The 10,061-nt window shown below is 34.5% G+C and overlaps 1 long non-coding RNA gene across 2 annotated transcripts; it reads right to left on the bottom strand.

Annotated features, from left to right (window-relative positions):
• Window positions 1–342: 342 nt before the first annotated feature.
• LOC109366261 lies at window positions 343–2,604 on the bottom strand. 2 transcript variants are annotated; one of them, XR_002112479.1, is made up of 3 exons: window positions 2,427–2,604; window positions 2,238–2,323; window positions 343–2,158 (listed from the first exon to the last, which is right to left on the bottom strand). It is a non-coding gene; the product is annotated as an uncharacterized LOC109366261 (long non-coding RNA). The 2 variants fall into 2 exon arrangements; XR_002112478.1 differs by having other exon boundaries at window positions 343–2,323.
• Between the last annotated feature and the right edge of the window lie 7,457 nt (window positions 2,605–10,061).

Below are 10,061 nucleotides of genomic sequence, written 5' to 3'. Positions count from 1 at the left end.
TGTTCAGATTCTTCATGTTGTCCACAGTGGTACCTCAGTGCCTTTTAGGTAACAGCATCTGCAGTTCTTTGCAACCTCCAAACCGATAAACGTGAGAATATGAGCATAATTTTGCATAGATGAGAAACTTGAATCCTCTGTCTAGTTTCCTTTCCTTCCCTGAGTGCACTCATTTACCATCATCTTTGCTTGGGTCTCTGCTCAGTTTTCTACTCCTTATCAGGATCAATTTTGTTTTTCCCTGCTGTCCAGTCTTCCATTGTATCATACTATAGAAGCAAACTTCTGCCTCAGAAATGAGTTTACCTCTACAGTTGTGGGTTTTTTTTTTTTTTTTTACCTATCATATCATTTAGTTCTAGACTTCCACGTGCCTCTTTCTTGGGGAACTTCTTCGCTTCTTCCACAGGCTCCATGAACATATGCACTGCTGTTTCTCTGAGGCCCCTGTTTTGACCACCTGACATCTATCATGATGTTTCTATGCCCGTGTGCCATCATTACTCTATCCACCAGATCAGCTCCAGGCTTTTCTTCTCAGCTACTGTCCTCACATCTTCCTACCCGCTGCTCTTAAAGAAAAAGGACAGTCTACAAATGCTATATGTCACTCTGCTTTCTTTTACTGAACCTAAACTTACTGAATTTCTTACTGAAATTTTGAAGTACTTCAAGAAAAAAATAATGGGGAACAGTGCAAAAATAAAAAAAAAAAATCACAGGAAAACGAACACACTTACATGGGACAAAAGCAAATATGAATTGCTCCTAAGGAAAAAAAAAAAACAAAAACAAAAACGCAGTAAGTCCTCTTTTATTGTCTTCATAGGAATTCAAAAACAATTTTAAATACCTGCCAACTCTCTTTGCTTCTTGAATTGCAATTTTGCTGTTAGAAGCATCGCGTTACAGAACTCCAACAGAGAGTAGGCCATGAAAATAGGAAATGATAATTTGTTTGTGATACATTGCCAGGTAACAAGGTGATAGGGAGGAATCTTTTATCAGCAGTAAGGGAGTCAGCACAATGCTTGTTCCATTTTATGAATACAGAAAGTACATTGAGTTTGCAAAGAAGTATTGTAATCCTTTTAGATGAATGGTGAACATAGCATGAAATAAATAAAATGGATTAACCCACTTTTAATATGTTTAGCTTCAGATTTGTTTACTTTTTTCATGCAGCTTAACTTTCTCTTTTAAATAGAAAAAGCAGTTAAAGTCAATTAACAGATATTAACAATAATTTGTAAGCAAAAGAAATCAACTGAAGTTGTGATTTTGTACACGGGACTCTGAAATCTCACCTGCTAACCTTTACATGGATTTACAACTCAGTGGTGCATACGTATAGCCTCCACTTAATGAAACCAGATCTTTATATTTTTAACAGTCATTTGGAAAACCAATTAAGTCTGACTCTATTGAACAACTTGAACAGGAAATAAATCAGGTGTTAAAACACTGGTGAAGAGCCAGACTTTCTGTAATTAGAGTACTGAAGTGCCTAAGGCTGTCTATGTGGTGTGCAGTGTTATGGACTGACAACTTCAACTGTCCAAAGCAATTAGAATTTTATATGTTCCACTTATTAGCATCCAGCAAAACCCCTATATCATGTTTATCCTTCAAATTTAGGAGTTATTTATGATTTGTAAGAAGCGTAATATCCATTCTTCAGTCTTGAAAACTAAAACAGTTCTTTGGTTTTAAATTACTTTCAACATTATTATTCTGCAGGTGATGTACAGTCTGTTAGGTGGGAGACAGCATAAATTTCCCAGACAATATTAACAGGTTCAGTGATCACATGCAGTGCTTTCAAAGAAATTGGAATTTATTACAGAAAGTCTTACAATATATTTGCTATGAGTTTCTTTGCTGTTCCATATTGATTGCATGTAAAAAGGAAAATACTTTTTTCAGTTTCAGGAATCAAAATCAGTCATAGCAATCAGTATATCAGCAGATGTTTTGTATTACCTCTAGATTCTCACGTTCTGGTCCTTTCCTGCCTAAAAATATAATAAGCTGGGAATGAAGTAGAACACCTATTCTTATCATGAGTATCTGTTCCTTTGGAAACTTGCTGTTGAACACTTGGTTGCAGTTCCTTTATCACCTCAACAGACCAATGTTTCAGATCATGACGTCATTCCTATGAAATAGTGTTTGTTATAGTAAACCGTCATATTAATTTTTCTTTAACTTAGCCTATTTTGAACCCATTCAGAAACCTGGAATGAGCTTTGGGTACTACTTGCTCTCTAAACATTCAAAATCTCTTCTTTCTGACAGTTGCTTTCCAAAATACACAAACTCTCTGCAAGTAAAGAAACAAAAAGTTCAATGTAATCATTTTGCTAACATTACCACTGACACAAATAAAACAGATCATTTCATAGACTTTTTGTATTCATACTTACTTAATACTTGACTTTTAAGTTCTGTTGCAGGTGTTATGTTCTTATAATAAGGGATCTCTGAGGGATTTTTTTGCTTTGCTTTTTTTCCCTTTATTCTTGAACTGATGACCAATTCTAAATAATAATATGGATTGCACATTTTAATTTATCAAAATATACATATTTTAAAAAACACCATATCTCATTTTTACACTTCAGTACAGTATCTGTTCTGAGACAGTTAAAATAATTAAAAGCTGTTCACTGTCATTTAGGGGCTCATCTCTAGAATCATACCTTGAATTAGTGCCTACGTGCTTCCAAGAAATAAGTGAATATACAACCTCCTATTTGGTACAGCCTTAGACTTATTTCAAGCAGCAATCCCTACACTTAAAATATTTTTCTTAGACTTTCAATCATGATGTCATTAACTAAGGTCTCTACACTGAAAGATGTGTCAGTTTTTCTATGCTTAGGTTTTAAACTTTCATTCTTGGTTACTGAAATCCATAAATTTTCGTTTCAGGTATGTGACTGAAGTGCTTTGTTTAAGAGCACTGCTGTGTTCTTATACAGTCAACTGCAAAAAATCTGCGTTTTCACAGATAATTTGACTTGTGTAAGACCTGTGTTACTCTTTGGTAGAGTTGCTAGGGAAACATGTCCGACAAAACATGGCATCTATTAATCAAAAAGATAGATTCAGAAATGCTGGAAAAATCATACTGACAAGAACAATTATCAAGAATCACTATCAAAATAATAAGATGCACTACAAGCCATGGGGCTTTATTCCTTGGTCCAGTGTTATTCAGTATTTTATTTAATACTTGGGTAAATTTATTAAATATACAGATGTATAAATGATTGCGGGATGGGAATGCAAATATGTTGGAAATACAAATTCGTAACTTGAAAGGCATCTTGATATATTGGACATAGTGTTTAAAATACTTTCTAAAACGTACCTGTCCACTTCAGATTTCTGTAATAATGTCTGCTTAAATAACAGGCCACATGAATTAGTCAGTATTCTAACAAGTTCAGATTTCATTTCTCTCAGTACTTATTTATCACTTAATATTGTTACTATAGGATATATTAAATAAATTCACAGCAGTGAATAATACGTAAAGAAGATGAGCTGCCATTTGAAAATGTTAGATATGGAGAACGCCACCACAAATATTATGACTCAGAGGAAGAAAAAGAAAGAAAAAAAACTAACGAAAAGCACACTGTCTTGGAACACAAAAGATGCTATATAAAATGCTATGCTCTTAGATACAAAGATGAGATATTTCCAGTTAATATAGAAGCACAGAGAGACAAGGGAAGGATTCAGGAAAAAGGGATCACACTGTTGAAGATGCTGGAATATATGTTCATAGGATTAGCACAGAAAATTCAATTTCATCTTGTTCAATATAGCTGAATGAATTAAAGCCATGTACCAATAATACATGGCTATCCATGAAGTCCAATGCAGAAAATGATTGATTAAATTCATATTTTGAATCAAGGAAAGCCAATCTAAAATTAAGAGAAACTTATGAATTCATGTGTTGCATCAGATTTTGCATCTATCCTCAGTATATGTGAAATGACTGGAATTTTGCACCTTTTTCATTATTAAATACTTCTGGTGAAATAGAAGAGCTGCAAAAATATACAAGATTCCCCTTTGGTCTTTTCCAAAAAAATGTAGGTACATGCAAAATTATAACAGAAGAGTGGAAAAGATATATAAATCTCTTTTAAAGCAATTTCAATACTTTTAGATAGCAATGAGATTTTGCAAAAAAGTCTGCACCATACCAATCAGAAAGGCAGCAAATAAAGGAAGCGTCAGTAGAAAAGAATGAAAGAACAAATGATATAGTCAGTATTTACTTTTATTCTTTAAAGCTTCAGGTTTTTGTTTGAGCTATGCAGGAAAGATTAAACCTTGTAATATATAGTGCAACATAAATTAGAGCATGACCTTCTTCCTACCCAAGAGAATGGAATTAAAAAGAACAACTTCTTGTCTTTTATATGAAACTAGATGCATGTAAGTTGAACAGACAGTATTTCCTTTCTGTGAGGACCACTGGGAAATAGGTTGACATATCAAAGTAAATAAATGAAGCATCACCACTTACTGATACTTTAAGGAGCTAATCAGACACCTCACCTGAACTACTGAAGTAGACTGTAATATTGTCTGAAAGGGAATGTCTAGCGCAAATGACTAAAAAACCCAATAATGGTAGTCTTTTTATTTCTACAGTACGCAACCTTATCTCCTGCAAATACATGGAGAAAATCAGCTTCTGGACAAGAGCAAGTGGTTTAAGGGGTAGGGTATGGATTGGGGGAGCCATAGAATCTGCTGTCACATCAGCTCCTTGAGATCTGGGATGCAGAAGCAATATATGTCTCTAGCTAGAAGGGCCTCTAAGGGCTTACTCTCTGTCAAGAATCAGATCTGATCACAAGAGCATGCTCAAGTCAGCTACCCTAAGCCATCTTAATTAAAGCTTCAGGGAGCTTCTGCAAACAAAGAAGACATGGAAAGTCATCCATAAGTATGTTCATCAAAAGCACAAAGGATGTATTCACAGGGATTTTTCCAAAACTCCTATTGAAATCCTCAGTGATGTGTAACTCAAAATAAACAGGCATATCAGATATTGGCTGTGAGGTTTACATCAGAAATGAAACTATTTCATAAGCTTATGCCAATGAGGATTTTTAAAAAATCCATCACCTTCTCCTTACCACAGCCTATGAAATATGCTTAGAATTACTGTTCATACTTGATAATTATATTTAATTAACAAATTATTGACAGATCTATTTCTCAAGGTTACAGCAGCACTATCGTTAACATTACTGACACCATATTCTGTAAAATTGCCTTTGACGAATCACGACCTGTTATTGAATCATTTTGCATTGCTTTATTTTAAAGACTCCTGAATATTCAGTCTTTACATTTCCAATGGATATTTTAAAATCTAAAATATTTGCTTTTTGAAAACAATAAATTACTGTTTTCAATAACAACAAAAATACTTAATTATTTGTGTTCTCTTTGGAAAATGCAGTCAGGAATTTTAGGCTGAAGTAATATAAATGATGTACCAGGACAACTTGCCTAATAATATTTACAACTTCTTGTCTTAGTTATGAGTTATCTGTACAGGACTATCAACTAAATAGGAAAAAAGTGGAAATAGATTGACATTAAACATCAAAATCATGAACAACCTGGAAAAAGCACTGATTACATTTGTTCATTTAATTAGTACTGCTATCACATACTGAAATGCATTTGAATAAATGAAAGTCTTCCCAGACTACTCAAAAGTAGTCTTCAGATGGTAGGAATTGTCTTACAGAATACAGGGAAAGCGAGGTTAGGAAGACTGTGTCTGATCCCAAGTAAATTACTTAAGATATGGTTAACTGTAGTTTTAGCTGTAGTTAAAAACACATTAGCCAGAATTGCTGTAGTTGATCTGTGTTGCCTGAGAAACAAGATAAAGGTAAAAACATACAAACAAAAACTTTCTGGAAGGAAAATTTAAAAAAATCTCAAAAGGTAATGAAAATAAAGAGCTGTGAGGAAGAAGTTTCATTGAAAATCTAAATGTTCTCCAGAACAGAAGAATTCTGTTTATGCTGACTGGCACTTTCCATGAGGATGCATGTGCCAGGTATTTCCTATGTCACTGTAGTATTTAGCTTATCTGAAGAACAGAATTCATTTACGCAACTGAAGAGCCACAGCTTTCCTCTGTAATCGTTTTAATGAACAAGATTAATGTGGAATTATAATAAGCAACCAGAAAAAATGGCCTTAACATCTTGACTTCACAAAATAGTCTCTAATCATGAATTAAAAAAACAAACTAAAAAAAGTTATCAAGACGAGTGGAATATGGGTAGTAGTGTTAATTATTCACACAAATTAGTTAATTTGTGAGATAAAGAGAATTTCTACTATACATACACTAGGCAGTTTATATTTGGCATGTATCCTACAACTGCAAAGTCATGGCCACCAGAGTTTAAGGGAGTAATAACTGCTTCTACAGGACTACCCAGGGAAAAGCTATTTAATTTTTTCACATGCAAATGCGAAATTTTCAAGTCTTCTTTAAGCCTTTGAAATTAATTCTGATCAATGAAAATGACACCAACGCCGGTAGAGAGATGTCTAGAAAATGTGAAAAAATGTTTACTTGATTGCAAATAGCTAAACTGAGATAATTTACTTCTGTGTGTTAATATCTTGCTGTCAGCTTCTTGGTAATTTTATGAGTTAGCTAACTTTCAATCACTGTTGTTTATCTACACTGCTTAAAGACATAGGATAAAAATAAACAAATTTACAGCTTGAATGAGAAACTGTCCAGTAATGAATAAAACATTTTCAGCTCTGCATATCCTAAACCTTATGATTAACCTTTGTCTTGGGACAAAAGTATTACTCAAATGCAAACAAGACCGTTTTCATTATTTAGTAATATAAACTCACAAAGACATTTGTAGGAAAGCTCCTAACTATGTCTACTATCCATACAAAAACATCTGCTATCATCATTCACTGTTGAAGATAATTTCATGAGTTATAGTCAGAATAGAAAACCACTAGCCAGAAAACTATTTCCAGCTACACATAAATGTATCAAATGATTAAATACATAAAAACTCAGCATATTTACTGAATAACTATCATATTAATATGCATATAAACAAATGAAGAGTATAAGTTTCCAAGTGGCTTGTGTTGGAAGGGACCTTAAAATCATCTAGATCATTCCAATTATAATAAATGGCACAATACCAGGGAGAGGAGAAACAAAATTACATTCAAGGAAAAATATCATTCCCTTTGATTTTCACTGGCAGTTTTCTTGCATGGCAACTGTGGAGTAAGGCTGCAGTATGGATAATTCAGAGCCTGCACACAGCTATGTAAAGCTTATGTACTATTGTTAATTATGAGAGACTTTGGAGACCTACAGAATATTTCACAAATTGGCTTTTGTATGATATATGTTAGGGTCAACTGGATATTTCCTTAAAAATGGAAATTAAGTAAGATTAAATCCTATTACATAAACCTTGCTTGCTTTGTAATGCCTTATTAAGAAGGGGTAAATAGGATTTATGCTAATCCACAGTTTTATACCATTAATCCTATTTTACAGTGCATTTATTTCTGATTTTTTTTCTATGAAATAGTACAGTTCTTTAAACGTTTTCTGAGTTCACTAGGCATTTGTGTAATAAAATGGCAAGGATGACTGCTTGGATTAAACATCTTACCCAATTTACACAACCACAATTTGCATGGTCATTACCTGTCACTAGAATGAGTGATGAGCATTTGACAAAGACATGACAATTTGTTAGCACTGCCTGATAGCTTGAGTGACACTTTAATATTACATACAGCCTTTGTTCTGGACTAGTTTCAAAGCTTTAGTTTCTGATTAAATTCGTAGACAGGCAGTTGCTGCAGCTTCTTAAATGTACTTTTGAAATAGCTTTGATAATGTCATGTCATTCATATATTCTGGCACATTCTTTCTACATATTATATGCTTTATTCTTTAACTCTTACCCCTTTATTCACAAATTGTCACTAATACCATTGCACATCAATGAAAGCGCTGTTTATTTGCACAGCACGTAGTTACTAAATAGAAGATGCAATCCAGACACAAATTAAAGTACACCGTAGCATGTACTCTTCTAACATTAATAGTTAAGTATTCTTATAAAGGTAGCTATTACTGAAACAAAAACTACTGCATGGGCAAGTGCTAGACCATCCATTTTGGCTTGAAATTGCACCTATATTCTAGAAATCCCCTGCTGCAACACAGCCTGCCTTCACCTCAAAAAATCATTCAGCAGTTGCATACATCCTGGAGTTTGCCCTTCTCCAAGGAATAGTAACCTAGGTAGTGTGAACACATATAATACACTCACTTTCTCCAAGACGCAAAGATGACTTATAGGGTGGGTGTGATGGGACAGTCCAGTCAAGATTGGCAATGTGCTCCACAGCCTACAAGTTGGTATGGGGCATAGAGTTATTGTGTTGCAAGAGTAAGGCAATTTCTCCTTTAACCATAAAGTGCCTTATAAATAAAGTTAAAACTGGTCACAGTTTAACAGTTCTTTGGCCTCAGATATCCAACAAAAGATGGCTTATACTTAAAAAAAAAAACAAAAAACAAAAAAAACCACAACAAAAAACAACCAAACAAAAAAACCCTCAAGAATATCTATGACCTAGAAATAACTATCTACTTTCATGTGTCAATTAATACATTGCCAAGACAATTCTACTTAAAAATTGCTGTTTTTCTGAGGCAAATCTTATATTATGCTGTAGTACATAAGTGTTCCCCTTCCTGAGAAGTATGCCAGCCAACTGATAAAAGCATAAGAAAATAGTATTTTCTTGCATGTATAATAGCAATATAGAAACCATACATAGTCAATAAAATGAGGCAGTGATTGTGAAGATCACAGAATCATAGAATGGCTTGGGTTGAAAAGGACCATAACGACTACCTAGTCTCAATTCCCTGCTCATGGGCAGAGTTGCCAACCACCAGACCAGGCTGCCCAGAGCCACATCCAGCCTGGCCTTGAATGCCACCAGGGATGGAGCATCCACAACCTCCTTGGGCAACCTGTTCCAATACATCACCATCCTCTGAGTGAAAAACTTCCTCCTAATATCTAACCTAAACCTCCCGTCTTAATTTAAAACCATTCCTCCTTGTCCTATCACTATCAACCCATGTAAACAGCCACTCCCCCTCCCGTTTATATGCTCACTTCAAGTACTAGAAATCCACGATGAGGTCTCCCCAGAGCCTTCTCTTCTCCAAGATAGGTTCTGGTTATTTGTTTGTAACTGGTGTCCAAGGAACTGCATCTAGATGAGTGTCGTGAAAAACGTTAGGCAGTATAAGACTATTTTCACCTCTGAAAAAGACTCAGTTTATGCAAATGTCACAACTCTTTTGTTGTGAAAAAACAGTGCCTTCACTGGAATTACCCCCACATTAACAAAACTGTGAGAATAGTCTCCAGATGTCTACTGCATTTGAAAAGAATCCCCTACCACTGCTCTACCTTATCACGTTCAGTAAAAGTCAATATAACTACAAGCAGTGAGTACAAGTAAGCTAGAATCACTACAACTTATTGGCTTCATGTATTTATGAATTGTTACAGAAGTAATATCTGGAAAGCAAGCCTGCTGCAGTGAAATGTCAAAAGGCAGCAATTACTCTGTTAATGAGAAAATATACTGCCTATGAGATCACAAAGATTTCTTTGGAAAAAAAAACCCAACAAACAAAAAAAAAAATACAAACCAAGAGAGAAAGAAAATAACCTTAGTGATTAGATTAAAACCAAAATCTAATCCTATCTTGCTTAGGGAAATTTAAACATCACAGCAGTACAACATGCCATTGGGTTTCAGTGCCCCATTTGCAGTACCTGTGCATTTACATTCCCACCTGCTGTCTCCATGGATGACTAACATGTCACATCCTGGCTCCCTTCAGTGGGGCTGAATTACCTAAATTTAGGGTTATGGACACTAAAATGAAGGAGAATTGTCATAGA

The sequence above is a fragment of the Meleagris gallopavo genome, chromosome 2, assembly GCF_000146605.3.
Source record: "Meleagris gallopavo isolate NT-WF06-2002-E0010 breed Aviagen turkey brand Nicholas breeding stock chromosome 2, Turkey_5.1, whole genome shotgun sequence".
Classification (NCBI taxonomy): Eukaryota; Metazoa; Chordata; class Aves; order Galliformes; family Phasianidae; genus Meleagris; species Meleagris gallopavo.
Note: the sequence above shows the minus strand (reverse complement) of the source record. Positions and strands in the feature narration are given on the sequence as shown.